The sequence below is a fragment of the Amblyomma maculatum genome, chromosome 1, assembly GCF_055883805.1.
Source record: "Amblyomma maculatum isolate TAMU_Amacu chromosome 1, ASM5588380v1, whole genome shotgun sequence".
NCBI lineage: Eukaryota > Metazoa > Arthropoda > Arachnida > Ixodida > Ixodidae > Amblyomma > Amblyomma maculatum.
Window position 1 is genome coordinate 437,133,523 of NC_139344.1, and position 15,347 is coordinate 437,148,869.

General features: G+C 48.2%; 1 protein-coding gene, 1 non-coding gene and 1 pseudogene across 3 annotated transcripts in view; 1 reads left to right on the forward strand and 2 right to left on the reverse strand.

The window, feature by feature from the left end:
• LOC146209484 (uncharacterized) overlaps nt 1–15,347 on the forward strand; it is a 200,202-nt gene that overhangs the window by 142,647 nt on the left and 42,208 nt on the right. The gene's annotated exons all lie outside the window — the stretch shown is intronic.
• On the reverse strand, nt 10,304–11,442 carry LOC146209500 (uncharacterized; annotated as a pseudogene).
• On the reverse strand, nt 11,571–11,642 carry TRNAM-CAU (transfer RNA methionine (anticodon CAU)). The gene has a single exon. It is a non-coding gene; the product is annotated as a tRNA-Met (tRNA).

Sequence of the window (15,347 nt, forward strand, 5' to 3'; positions counted from 1 at the left end):
CTGACATTTAACGTGGCTACTCTTAAGGTGGTTTCGGGCGCCATTTTCATCAAGGGTGAAGAGACCGAAAGCATGGTGCTTACCTTTCCCGTCTAACGCGTTGCTAGAGGCCGTCATTGGATCCATCCCCATCCGGTGCGAGCGGCTGACCCGGCAGCGGGGGCACTTTATCCGCTGCCCGTCTCTCTGAAGAAATGCTTGGCCGCGGACGTAGCGTGGACCGCCGGGATTGCCCTGTTTTTGCTGGTGGCTCGTCGACGCTGGGGGCTGACGCCTGGTTACCTTCGGGTTCGGACTGTGTGTGGGAACGCTTGGCTGGGGCTGGGACGCCTGGCTTACGAACACCGCTGGTGTCCGAGTGCTCCTCCCCATTATCCTGTTCCATACCGTTTGCCGGCTCAAGTGACGTGCCTTCCTCATTGCTAGGGAGCTCAGGTGCAGAGTCCGCTCTTCCCACATCCCTCGCAGCATTGCCGCTTTCTGCCGAGTCCACCGACGAATCAGTCTCCCGTGTCTGCGTTCGCACCTCTCCGGCACCCTTCGCCGCCTCGTCCGCCTCGACCACGTCCATGGTGAGCTCCGCCGACCGTTCCGCAGTTCCATGTCCCGCGGCCGAAGCGTACGAAAGCACACAGGCAGCTTCGTCATGTCCGTAGCGTCTACACTTTGGACAACGCGGTACCTTACATTCACGTCGAACGTGACCGGTACCGCGGCAGCGCAGGCACTGCATCGCTCGCCCAGGCACCACGACCAGTGCTAGCTCTCCGGCAACTCGCAGCTGGTGAGGTAAGTCGTCGATCTTAATTCCGGGTTTCAATTTCAGGAGCACAGCCCTCGTGGTGGACCCCTTCTCCTTGACTCCTTGAACTCTCCACCTTTCCCGGGTCACCTCGGTCACATTCCCAAACGCAGCAAAAGCCGACCGGATGTCGTCGTCTGCCACACCGTGCAACATCCAGTGAAGTCTCAGCTTCACCTGTTGGTCTTCGGGATCATTAATAAGGCAACGGCGTCCCTTAACTTCGAGTTCCTTGAAAGCCGCCAATTTCTTCGTTGCTTTTGTGCAGCTTAACGTGACCGCCCAAACATGGTTGATCTGATACGCCCCCAACGCCACAACGTCGGGGAGCGCACCAGCCTTGAACAGGGCGTCGCAGAAATCCGCGACAATGTATGGCCTGACTCGCACATCGCCATGCAAAAAAAAGCGTGTTAAAAACAACGCGTCCGGTGGGCAAAGTTGGCAGAATAATCTGATGCTCCCTATCGCCCATGTCGTCAAGCCTGTTTCCGCGGCTGGAAAGGGCCGCTATCGCCGCTCCGCTGGAGCACATGATTCTGCGACCGTTCACTACGGTGGCCGGAAGTAGAATGCTGCGCCACTCTGCTGGGCACAAGGGTGGGGAAATAAGCAGTGTATTTGTATCTTCGGGGTTGTTCAATGAAAAAAATAATATCAGTAGCAGAGCGTGGTCTCAATCCACGGACCTCTGGGTTATGGGACCCAGCACGCTTAAACTGCGCCACTTTTTTTTCTTTATTGCCGTGAAAACCAAAACAAAAATACACATAATAAAACACGTCAACTACCCTCGAGCTAACACGTACGTGGCTAAAATATTTTCAAGTGCACCAACTCATCAAACAGACAATGCCATTGTGGTGGATCCTGCTGTATCCTGAACGTTTCGCGTATATACACCGCACTTTCAATGAAGTTTTCACGCGCCGATCGTGTATCTATATCTGCATGACGCACATGCACTCGTGTTTTCCACAAACTATGGCCAAGGAGCGTGATTAAATCATACGGTGCATCATCGTTCTGCACTGGTAGGAATCTGATACCGTACGGAGTTAAGGGAAGTTCCTTTTTAATTGTCCTTTGGAGGACGTCCCATAGAAAGACAGCATCCCAGCACTAAGAAAACGTGCTCAATTGTTTCCGGTTCTTTGCACAACAGGCAATTTGTTGTCCATGGGACGAAGATACCTTTATCATTCAGCCAGGTTTTAACAGGGAGCGTATTAGAGTGAAGTTTGACAAGGAACGTTTTAGCAGATGCCCTCACGGGCATCTTCTTGACTCTTTTCAAAACGTCCTGTCCTGGACCTCCACAGTGTAATGCCCGGTAAAAAGGCACCGGCAGCATCACCTCAATGAGATCTTTATATAGTTCTTTTCTGGAAACATTATAAAGGTAATCAAAAGAAAACCGCACTTCCAGCAACTTGCACGAAAAAACAACCTCGCGCAGGTAGCCAGTCACAGTACCAGGCATGTTTTCACATGACACAATCCATTCAGGGAGCAGCCTCTGCAATCGCACTTGCATCACAGTTCTTAGAAAGGTATCTTTTTGATCACGCAGGAATATAAATCACGAAACCACTTGACGCAAGAACAAATGGGCAAGGGCAAGCCCGCCCCTTTTTAACAGAAATAAACAAATTCGTCCAGCTGGTTTTTTCCTATGTGGATGCCCAAATAAAAACAGCAAAAACGCGGTGCATTTTCTGAATTGAGGTTCGTGAGACACACAACACATTGATGAGGTACCACAGCCTCGAAATAAGAAAAACATTGCAAATAGAAGTGCGCGAAAACATTGAGAGTTGCCTTCCTTGCCACGCATCCGCTTTTTCTTTCACTCTGGATGTCTCTTCCATCCAGTGCACGTTGGGTTCTCGATAACAATCTAAAGGCACGCCTAGATATCGCGTTGGGAGAGCAGACCATCGCAGCTTACAGAAGAAATCAGGTGCCACGTTCCAATCACCGTGCCAAAACCCAGAGCTTTTCTCCCAATTGATCATACATCCGGATTGATCACAAAATGTTTGGACGACACCCGTGACTTCACAGATGCTCTTTCTGGTTGCACAAAAGACTGCAATGTCATCACCGTATGCTAGCATTTTCACGTATGCTGATTGAAGCTTGAATGCTAAAATGCGATCGCTATCAATTATAGCCAAGCAAAGTGGCTCTAAATACAATGCAAAAAACAGGGGTGAGAGCGGGCAGCCCTGCCTTACCGATGACCGTACTGCGATGCTGTCAGTCAGTTCACCATTCACTATAATACGGGTCGTGCAGTTCGCATAAGCCATTTTAACACCCTCCACTATGACTTCACCAAGGTTAGCATGCACCAAAATGGAAAAAAGAATTTCGTGAGAAACATGGTCAAAGGCTTTCGCCAAATATAATTGCATCATGGCTATCTGACCACCGAGTGCATCAACAAATTCTAATACGGTTCTTGCGACATGTATATTCGTGGCAATGGATCGACCCTTGATGCCGCACGTTTGATGAGGCCCAACCAATTTTTTTACGCTTTGCAGATTTTTTGCTAAAACCTTCATGTACACCTTGTAGTCACCACAACAGTCGTTTCTCCGGATCATCTGTCTTGGGTATTAGCACAATGTGCGATGTAGAGAAACACAATGGAACAGTATTACCTTCATAAGCTTCAGTGATTGCATCGAGCATAAACTGAGCCGCATACTGCTGAAAAGTTTTAAAGAAGCCAGCGCTTAGACCATCCGGCCCAGGGGCTTTCCCAGGTGTCAGGTCATCTATGCAGATTCTATCTCCTGCAACGTTATCGGTGTTTCTAGGCGCGCTTTATTTTCGTCATCCAATGCAAGCATCAGTCTTAGAAAATCTGTTTGAAAACCGCCTACAGTCTCAAGCTTAGCGCTAAGCAGTTCTTCAAAGTGCTCTGCTACCGCACGCTGAATATCTTTAGCATCTTCAGTGATATGGCCGGCATACCTTATACTCCTTATTTCTTTCTGGCAGGCGTATCTTTTCTCGTCTGCTAGCGCTCGTTTTGTCGGCACTTCTCCACCTCAAAGATTTTCAGCCCTTGCACGTATGACAGCCGCTGTGTATCTTTCGCTGTCGATTGTTTCCAGCTCACATTTAATCTCTCGTATTTTAGTGGCGAAATGCCCTGGCACAGTACTTTCCATGCTAAAAAAAACTGAAGTTGTTCATTCAGTTCTTTTTCTTTCTCTTTATGCTGCACCTTACTGCTCTTTTCTATGGATTTCAATTTGACCCACTTTTCGAAGCTGTCCCATTCCGCTACAAAACTTACTGGTCGCATAGCCAGACGATTTTCAAACTCGGTCTTAACCCGTAAGGAACTCTTCATCGGCGAGAAGTTTGGCATTCAGTTTCCATAGGTACCAGTTAAAGCGCGATTTCTTTCCTGCCCTACCGAACACTGCACTCACGAGACAATGATCGCTGAAAGACACAGGTTTGACCTCATATGCAGTACATAGGGAAACAAGATCAACCGAGGCATACACCCTGTCCAATCTAGCACAGCTATCTCGCTGAAAGTGTGGGAACTCTGGTTGGTTTCCAGTGGAGAACACACTACCAACATCCTCAAGGCCGTATTCATGCACAAGTGCATTCAACAGCTCGGAGCTTCTGTCCCTTCGAGGTTTACACTTCGCCGCTCGCTCCACAACTGCGCACACACAGTTGTAATCGCCAAGTACAAGCAGGATTTTGTCGACCTTCAACCAAAATTCAATAGGCTCAAATAACAATTCACGTTCGCATTCTGAATTGGGAGCATACACACACACACACAACACGCCAGCATAAATTGCAGTAGGTGAAATCAGTAACCAAAAGCCGAAAACTTGGACATGCTAAAACGAACTCTGCACTTAGTCCCAGCGTGTTACGTATAAATAAAAGGCATCCTCCCGATACGCCAACAGAATGGCATACACACACATAAAAGTTTGTTTGAAAAGAAGCCACCATACGGTCAGTGCTTTCTTGGCTCTCAATCTTTGACTCTTGCACAGCTGCTATATCTATATCATTATCCACAAGGAGGCGACTGAGCTGGCATTGTCGCCTTTTCGCTCCTAGCCCTCCGACATTCAAAGTAGCTACTTGTAACGCCGAATTAAGCTTGAGAGTCATGTGTTAGAAAGGGACGCCCATACCCGCATGGTGCCTACCTTCATGGTTGCGGTTCTGAAGAACAGCGGCATATGTTTGCATGTATTGTCCTCCCAGCAGAACGTCGGGCTGCATTCAAACGAAGTCCAAGCACCGTCTTTCATTTTTTTTTCACACACGCCTAACTTGGTTGCAGAATGTTCCTCACGCTGGTCGCTGCAGCCGACCCACAAATCGTTCCAGACACCACAAAAACTACGGATGCGGTTTCCCCGCCTGCCGCGTGTTAGCCGAGAAGTTCGGCTTCGGTCTCAAAGTTGATCTTCGGATGCCCGCAGTTTTCGGCGGCGGCTCATCAGACACGCCGCCTGGCAGCTGAGTCTTCTCGAAGCTTTCCTCGTGTGGACGTTTCGCGGCAATTAAGGCCGCTGACTCCGGCGCAACTTCCATGGCATCAGTACAAGGAGGCTCAGTACTCGGATGCTCCTCAGCGTCAGAAAACCTAATTACGTCTTCTGACGCTTCCTTTGAGGCGCTTTCGTGGTCCTGTTGGTCCTGCGATGGAACGTGCAAGACGGGCAGAGTTTCATTCTTTTCTCTTGAGACCGTCACCTTATGCTCAGTTAAAACCGCCATGGAAGGCGCGTCCTGTTTCGTTGACTGTCCTTTAATGTCAGCCGCCTCCTCCGCATCCACCTCATCCATTATCAACTCGGACGAGCCTTCGCTGGTCCCAGGTCCGGCAATGCTTGCGTAGGTACGTGCACACTGGCGGTCTTCATGCCTGATCCGTCGACAGGTTTTGAAGCGAGGAACCTGGCACTCCTTGCGGATGTGCCCCGTACTCCGACAGCGTGCGCACAAGGGAGGTCTGGCTGGCACAACAACGAGCGCCAGCTCACCGCTAACGTTCAGCTGATGTCGCAGGTCGTCCAGCTTCACGCCATCTTTCAACTTAAGCGTGACAAGTCGAGTAGTTGAGCCCTTTTCTACCATACCTTTCACACGCCAGGGCTCCCTTGTAACTGCCAACACTTTTCCATACGGCGTAAAGGAAGCACGAACATCCTCGTCTGGCACGTTGTGTAACCGCCAGTGAAGTTTCAGTCGCACGTCCTGGTTGGCCGGGTCAATTACCAAGCAGCGACCGTTTTTCAGACACAACTCGAATACACTAACAAGCTTGGTCACCGCATCAGGATCCTTGAGAGTGACAGCCCAGACGTGGCTCATCCGATACGCCCCCATCGCAACAACATCGGGGATCAGCGAGTGCTGTGCCAACGCGCCGCGGAAATCTTCCCCCGGTACGGGCGGGACCTGATATCGGCGTGCAAAAAAAACCGTATTCAAAACAACCCGACCTGTTTGCAGTGCAGGCAAAACAAATTGATAAGTCCTGTTACCGCGGCCTGACATGGCCGCTGAAGCCGCTCCTGTGGAGCCCTGCATCTTGCGTCCGTTCACTGGTGTGGCTGGAAGCAGAATCCTACTTCCACTGCGCCACTCTGCTGGCCACAAGGGTGGGGAAATTAGCAGTGTATTAGTATCTTCGGGGTTGCTCAATAAAAATAAAATTATCAGTAAGAGAGCGCGGTTTCGATCCACGGACCTCTGGGTTATGGGCCCAGCACGCTTCCACTGCGCCACTCTGCTTTTTCTTTTCTTTATTGCCTGGCTTTGACACAAATTCACCGCACTGGAACTCAAAACAACAGGAACAAAGGAATAATATATGTACACAAAGGTAGTTAGCGTTGCCTAACACCCACTGAGGGGCAGGCATTGTCATGTTAAAATTCCTTGAGCACCGTCAAAGGTTCCAGCTTTGACAGCCACTCAGGAGCACATGGTTGCAATTTAAGCACGTCGAGCCATCGCTGCACACTTTCACGGAAATACATGCGGGCTGGCCGTGCATCTGGATCGCAGTGATAACCAGCCATTCGTGCGCGCCATATACTGTGGAAGCACATTAACATAACCTGGTCTAACGGCATATTATCGTGGTTATCGAATGGCAAATACCTAATGCCATGGGAATCAAGTGGCAACTGTTTTTTTTTTGTCCTTTGCAGAACATCCCACAAATATACCCCCTCCCAGCAATGCAAAAACACGTGATCTATTGTCTCTGGCTGTTTGCAGATGAGACATTGGGCCCCCCACGGTGGGAACATACCCTTCTTCTCCATAAATGATTTTACACTCAAAGTACCGGTATGTAGCATAAAGAAAAACGTTTTAGCTCCCGGAGCAACTTGCATTTTCTTTACGCGTTTTAATAAATTACTTCCTGTGCCTCCATAGTATAAAGCTTGGTACAAGGGCACCGGGAACACCACTTCACAAACATCCTTGTATAATGTTCTCCTGTTAACATTACTTAAATACTCTTTCGAAAAACGTGTGCTTAAGAATTTCACGCTCAAAACAATTTCCCTAAAGAATCCAAAAAGAGAACCCGGCATACATTGAGTATAAACTACGAAATCAGGCAACGCTCGACCAAGTCTTTGTTGACACACTGTGCGCAGGAATGGATCGCTGGCATCCCTAAAAAACATAAACAGGTTGACAATCTGTCGCACAAACAAATGACCCAGACCAAGCCCTCCATGCTTCACCTGCCGGAACAAATTTGTCCGACTGCACCTCTCCCAACTCGAGGCCCAAACAAACACCGCAAATAATCGATGCAATTTTTGCACATTTACACGGGAGCAGTGCATCACTTGCATAACATACAACAACTTACTAATTAAAAACAGGTTGCAAACTGCGGCTCTTGCAAATATTGATAATTGAGCGCTTTTCCATTTCTCCGCTTTTTCACGGGTTTCTTTGACCTGCTCTAGCCAGTATGGCTCGCTTTCCTTGTAAAATTTCAAGGGCACACCCAAGTACTTTGCAGGCGTTGTAACCCACGACACATTAGCGAAAGTGTCGGGGGTCAGCTGCCATTCTCCGTGCCAAAATCCCAGGCACTTACCCCAGTTAACTTTACTCCCTGTGACTTTGCTAAAATGTTTTACCACATCCACTGTCCTCTTTATACTCCCCTTATTTACACAATAAACCGCAACGTCGTCTGCTTAAGCCAGCAATTTGACTTCTGACTCCTGCAGTCGAAAACCATCAATGTCATTGTTTTGTAGGATGCTTAAACACAAAGTTTCAATATAAATGCCGAACAAAAGAGGGCTGAGGGGGCAACCTTGGCGCACCGAACGTCGTACGTTGATGGGGGCCCCCAGTGACTAATTGACAATTATTCTCGTAGTGCAGTTACGGTACGCCAAAGCCACTCCCTCTCGAATAACAGAGCCGACATTAACATAGTCTAATATACTTAACAGAATAGTATGTGCCACACAATCAAAAGCTTTCTCCAAGTCCAACTGCAGTAACGCGACACATGCATGAGTTGCATCGCAGCATTCGAGCACACTTCTCGCTTTGTGAATGTTCTGAAAGATAGATCGCCCTTTGATACCGCACGTTTGGTGAGGGCCCACTAGTTCGCATATAACCGTTTGTAGTCTGCCAGCAAGCACCTTCATATAAATCTTGTAATCAACGTTTGTCAGAGCAATGGGCCTGTAAGACGACAACTGCCTAAGCTTATCTGGTTGGTCAGTTTTCGGAATAAGTACTGTGTGCGACGATCCGAAAGACGCAGGCAGTGCCTTCAGTTCATACGCTTCATTAAATAAGGCACACAACAAAGGAGATAGCTGTTCCTTGAACGCTTTATAAAAAGCCGCACTCAGGCCATCAGGCCCGGGCGATTTCCCTGGGTTTAAATTTTCTATTGCCTGCTGCGCTTCTTTTTCGCTTATTGGCCGCTCCAGTCTTTCTTTTTGTTCCTCGTCAATTTTTGGCATCGCGTCAAGAAAGGATTCTTTAAAACGGTCCAAATAAACCTCTCGGGACGAATATAGATCTTCATAATACTCCCGGAAAGCTTTCGCGATTCCTTCGTTATCGGTTTCTTTGCGTCCTGCCCAATCTACCTCTGCCACGTGATTTCGCCTTTCATTTGCGTTTCCTATTCCCAACGATCTTTTTGTCGGCGTCTCATCCATGGCCAATTTTTCCGCTCCCGCACGCACCAGTGCTCCGCGATAACGGTCTTCGTCATTCAGTTGAAGTCTGTTTTATTTTTCTAACGTCGTCCATGTATAACCCTGGCGTGTTGCACTCCAGGGCAAACAATTTATCTAGCAAAGATCTTAAATGCATTTCATTTTGTTTTTCTTGAAACCGTATGCAGCTGGCCTTTTCTATAGTTTTGATTTTAATTTGTTGCTTACACAGTTCCCATTCTTGACCCAGTTCGTGGGTGTCCTCCTGACAAATCTTACCAATTTCTTCTTCTACTAGTCTGGTGAATTGCTCGTCGTTCAGCAGTTTATTATTTAACTTCCACAATTCCCAATTAAAACCGCTACCTCCCTTTCTTGTTCCAATTGTACACAGAACCATGCAGTGATCTGAGTACGTTACCGCCAAAACATAATAATCCTGGCATTTTGGAGCCAGTTCTGCGGACATATAAATACTGTCAAGGCGGGAGTGGCTAGCACCCTGAAAATGAGTATACTGAACCCGTCGCTCGCTCGTGAGGCACTCTGCAATGTCCACCAGTGCAAACTCGTCAATCAAGCACGAAAGTACCTGTGTGCTACGATCCCTAAATGCACGATGGCTAGTTTTGTCACCGGAGCTCAGTACACAATTGAAATCTCCCAGAATGACAAGTTGCTTATCCGTGTTTAAATACTCTTCAACAAAATCAAACAAAGCAGCCCTCTCATCAACTACCGTAAGTGCATATATACAAACAGCACGCCACTCAGCCGAGCAAAAACTAAAATCGAGGACCACACCCCGACCCGACGGAAAAGAAGCATGCGGCTGCACTACAAGACCCGGCAACTTCTTCACAAGCAGGACGCATCCAGCAGAAGTACCGACTGCATGGCTGACAACTGCGTAAAACCGCGACGTGAAACGTTGCACCATGCTCTCGGTCTCTTGTTCACCCTGGACTTTTGTCTCTTGAACTCCAAGTATATCAATGTCACTTTCATTTAAAAGGCGCAGGACCTGGCTCTGCTTCCTTTTCGCTGCTAGACCTCTCACGTTAAGGGTCGCAACCTTTAGTGACAGTATATAAGCCATTTTCTTAGAGTGAAAAAAGGCCAAGAGCATGGTGCTTACCTTTCACGTCTAGCATGGCGCTAGACGCTTTCGTTGACGCCAGAGCCATGAGGTTGGACTGGCATACCTTGTGACAGGGGCGGCTTTTCGGCAGCTCTCCTATCCGTCGAGACATTCGGTCTTGGTTTGAAGGTCGCCCTCCTCCCTATTGGCGTTTTTATCGGCGGCTCGTCGTTGCTAGCTGCCTCTGCCTCGTTCGTCTCACTGGCGCTCCCGTCGTGGGCACGCTTCGCAGGGCCCTGGACGTTGGTCGCTCGGCCGCTGCTCCCTTCGAGGGTCCCCCGTCTGCCCGCAGACTCCAGAAGTTCAATTTTTGAGCTCTCGGCATCGCTCACCCTTTCTTACTCCGACGGTCCGTTGCTTGGCAGTGCCACTTCCCTGTCTGGTCCACAGAGCATCTCGTCCCCACCCCCCGGGGGCACCAACATGCCTGTCGCTGCTGTTAGCTTTTCAGCTTCTCCGACCCCTTTTGCAGCCTCCTCCGTCTCTGCGACATCCATTTGGTGCTCCGTCATGTCCGCCCTCGCTGTTGGTGCAGCAGCCACTGCATACGTTCGTACGCAATCTTTCTCGGAGTGGCCGAAACGCTTACATGTCGAACACCGCGGAATCTTACATTCCCAGCGCACATGACCGGTCCCGCGGCAGCGCAGGCACTGCATTGGCCGCCCAGGCACAACAACAAGGGCCAACTCCCCTGCTACTCTTATCTGGTGAGGCAGGTCTTCTATCCTCATCCCAGGTTTCAACTTCAGAAGCACGGTTCTCGTAGTTGAGCCCTTTTAGTGCACGCCCTGGACTCGCCACCGCTCACGGGCCACTTCGGTCACCTCACCGAAAGCCGCAAAAGCAGTTCGGATATCCTCATCCGCCACGCCGTGCAACATCCAGTGGAGCCGTAGCTTCACCTGTTGGTCCTCCGGGTCAATGACGATACACCGTCGACCTTTCACTTGAAGCTCCTTGAAGGCTAGCAGCCGCTTGGTTGCTTCCGTGCTGTTCAAAGTCACCGCCCAGACATGGTTTATTTGGTAAGCCCCCAAGGCCACCACGTCTGGGAGCGTACCAATCTTGGCCAGGGCGTCCCGGAAATCTTCAACCCTGAAGGGTCGCACTCGTACGTCGCCGTGCAAAAAAACTGTGTTGAAAACAACACGTCCGGTGGGCAGATGCGGCAAAATTATCTGATATTCCTTATCGTCGTTTCCGTTAAGCCTGTTACCGCGGCCAGCCTGGGCCGCAATCGCCGCTCCGCCGGAGCTCATGATTCACCGTCCGTACACGCCGGTCGCCGGAAGTAGAATGTACTGCGCCACACTGCTGGGCACAAAATTGGGGAAATTAGCAGTGTATTAGTATCTTCGGGGTTGCTCAGTAAAACTAAAAATATCAGTAGCAGAGCGTGGTTTCGATCCACGGACATCTGGGTTATGGGCCCAGCACGCTTCCACTGCGCCACTCTGCTGGGCACAAGGGTGGGGAAATTAGCAGTGTATTTGTATCTTCGGGGTTGCTCAATGAAAATAAAAATATCAGTAGCAGAGCGTGGTTTCGATCCACGGACCTCTGGGTTATGGGCCCAGCGCGCTCCCACTGCGCCAATCTTTTTTTTTTCTTTATTTCCTGACCGTGGACGTACAGAAAAAAGACACATATGACATCAATAGCATGACAAAATAAAAGATCAAGCATTGACTAAAAGCTTCAGCCTTCCTTAGCTGAAGTTGTCGGATTAAAAATCCCTCATATGTGACAACCCTTCAAAACTAACTAACCATTCTGGCTCTAGTTTTAAAGCTTTCTGTTCGTCCACATATGCCCGTATGCTCTCTCTAAAGAGCTGTCTCGCTGAACGTGCATCGACGTCACCGTGCTCTACAGCCATTCTGCTTTTCCATTTGCTGTGGAGAGCCAGTAGCATCAAAAGATCCAACGGTGTATCATTGTTCGCTTCTACTGGCAAGAATCGGATACCATGTGGGCTTATGGGTAGTTCTTTTTTAAGCGTCCTCTGGAGCACGTCCCATAAAAATACGGCGTCCCAGCATTCGAGAAACACGTGTTCAATCGTCTCCTCTTTCCTGCATATTATGCAGTGGACACCCCAGGGTACAAAAAGCCCTTTCTGATCCTTCCATTTCTTTACCTCTAATTTTCCAGTGTGCAACTTAAAAAAGAACGGTTTCACCCCTGCCAGCACCATCATCCTCTTCACTCTTTTAAGAACATTTTTGCCCACTGTGGACGAGTACACAGCTCTGTACAACGGTTCTGGAAGCACCACATCGCACAAGTCTTTATACAGTTTTTTCCCGGTTTACACTCCACAAATAGTCTAATAAGGGTAGATGGAGAATACCTCAGTAATCTGCGATTTGCTGATGACATTGCCTTGCTCAGCAACTCAGGGGATGAACTGCAAATAATTATTGATGACCTAGACAGGAAAAGTAGAAAGGTAGGCTCGAAAATCAATATGCAGAAGACTAAAGTAATGTTCAACAGCCTCGGGAAGGAACAGCAGTTTACATTAGGTAGTGAAATACTGGAAGTAGTAGGCGAATATGTCTACTTAGGACAGGTAGTAACCGCAGATCCGGACCATGAAAAAGAAATCACAAGAAGAATAAGATTGGGATGGAGCGCATTTGGCAAGCACTCGCAGGTTATGACTAGCAGCTTACCGGTATCGCTCAAGAGGAAAGTATACAACTGTTGCATCTTGCCTGTACTCACCTATGGGGCTGAAACGTGGAGGCTAACCAAGAGAGTTCTACTTAAGTTGAGGACAACCCAGAGGGCTATGGAACAAAAAATGGTTGGGGTAACATTAAGAGATAGAAAGCGTGCAGAGTGGGTCAGAGAAATAACTCAAGTTACCGACATTCTAGTAGAAATTAAGAAGAAGAAATGGACATGGGCAGGACATGTAGTGCGAAGAGAGGATAACCGATGGTCGCTAAGGGTAACAAACTGGATTCCAAGGAAAAGAAAGTGTAGCAGGGGGCGGCAGAAAGTAAGGTGGGCGGATGAAATTAAGAAGTTCGCAGGGGTCAAGTGGATGCAGCTAGCAGAGAACCGGGTTAAGTGGAGAAATATAGGAGAGGCCTTCGCCCTGCAGTGGGTATAATCAGGCTGATTATGATGATGATGATGAATAGTCTAAAGCAAACCGCACCATCAAGAACCTGTACGCCAAGACCACTTCCCTTAGATATCCGTGGACACCTCCTGACATGCGGTCAGAAGAAACGACAATTCCCGGGAGAGCTTGACCCAGGCGTAACTGAAAGACCGTACGAAGAAATGGATTTTTCACATTCCTCAAGAACATGAAACGATTGACTAACTGTCCCACTCCGCCACTCTGCTGGGCACAAGGGTGCGGAAATTAGCAGTGTATTTGTATCTTCGAGGTAGCTCAAAGAAAATGAAAATATTAGTAGCAGAGTGTGGTTTCGATCCACGGACCTCTGAGTTATGGGCCCAGGACGCTTCCACTGCGCCACTCTGCTGGGCACAAGGGTGGGGAAATTAGCAGTGTATTTGTATCTTCGGCGTTGCTCAATGAAAATAAAAATATCAGTACCAGAGCGTGGTTTCGATACACGGACCTCTGGGTTATGGGCCCAGCACGCTTCCACTGCGCCACTCTGCTGGGCACAAGGGTGGGGAAATTAGCAGTGTAAAAAAAAATATCTGTAGCAGAGCGTGGTTTCGATCCACGGACCTCTGGGTTATGGGCCCAGCACGCTTCCACTGCGCCGCTCTGCTGGACACAAGGGTGGGGAAATTAGCAGTGTATTTGTATCTTCGGGGTTGCTCAATGAAAATAAAAATATCCGTAGCAGAGTGTGGTTTCGATCTGCAGACTTCTAGATTATGTGCCCAGCACGCTTTCACTGCGGCACTCTGCTTTTTTTTTCTTTATTGCCAAATTTATTATCAGATTTTCCACATAAAGAACATTACTCCAGAACACACAAAATGGGTTAAAGCCACGCCATTTAGGCGGCGTGGTCCATTACAAATCAGGCGTTTGCAGCAACACTTTCATTCTCGGAATCCACTCAACTACTTTGTCTTGCGTCTTGAAAACTTCAATAACTCCCGCAACGGCTTTGCGAAAATAGTACTCTATTTTCCTCGCATCAACGTCTGCATGCCTGAAAGCCATTCTGGATCGCCGCTACTGTGCAGGCCCATTAACATTATCATGTCAAGCAGTAGCCCATCATCATCTTCAAATGGTAAACATCGAATTCCGATTGCGTCTACGGGCACGCCTTTTTTATTCGTTCGTTGTAGAATGTCCCAGAAGAAAAAGGCTTCCCAACAGTCTAAGAAAGCATGTTCGATAGTTTCTTGCTTGCGGTATATGAAACAATGATTTCCCCAAGGTACAAAAAAATCCTTCATTTCTAATAAGTCTTAACTTCTAGTGTAGTGCTATTCAGCTTGAAAAATAAAGTTTTTGCTCCCCAATTACATCCATATTATTTACTCATTTAAGAACTGACTTCCATGGACCTGAATAGTACAACAATCTGTACAATGGGATCTGGAGAAAGACATCGCACAAATCCTTACAATGATTCTTTCGCGAAACAGTTGATAAATATTCATAAGAAAAACGGGCTTGCATTACATGGCATGACATGTACACTTCTTTAAGGATTTCGAAAATCCTCCCTTGCATGCTCGCCGAACTTACAACTAAATTTGGTAGTACTTTGTTCAACCTAACCTGACACACAGTTCGTAGAAATGGGTCCTTCGTATCACGAAAAACCAGAAAACAGTTAACCACTTGGCGCAAATACAAATGTGCTAAACCAACTCATTCAGAGCGGACGCGATGAAACAAGCTGGTTTGGCGGGTGCGCTCCCAAGTACTTCTCCACACAAAAATGGCGAACACACGGTGGAATATCTGCCCATTCACACGAGAACAATGCAGTGCTTGTAACACGTACCATATCTTGGTAACAAGAAATAAATTACAAATCGTAGCACGTGCAAACATAGACCATCCGAATCCTTTTAGTAGTCGGCCTTCTCACATACTTCTAAAACCTTCTGGTTGCAATATGACGCACTGTCTCGGTAGTTTTCCGGTGGCACTCCTAAATACTCGCTGGGGTTGTTACCCAAGGCATTTTCACGAAAT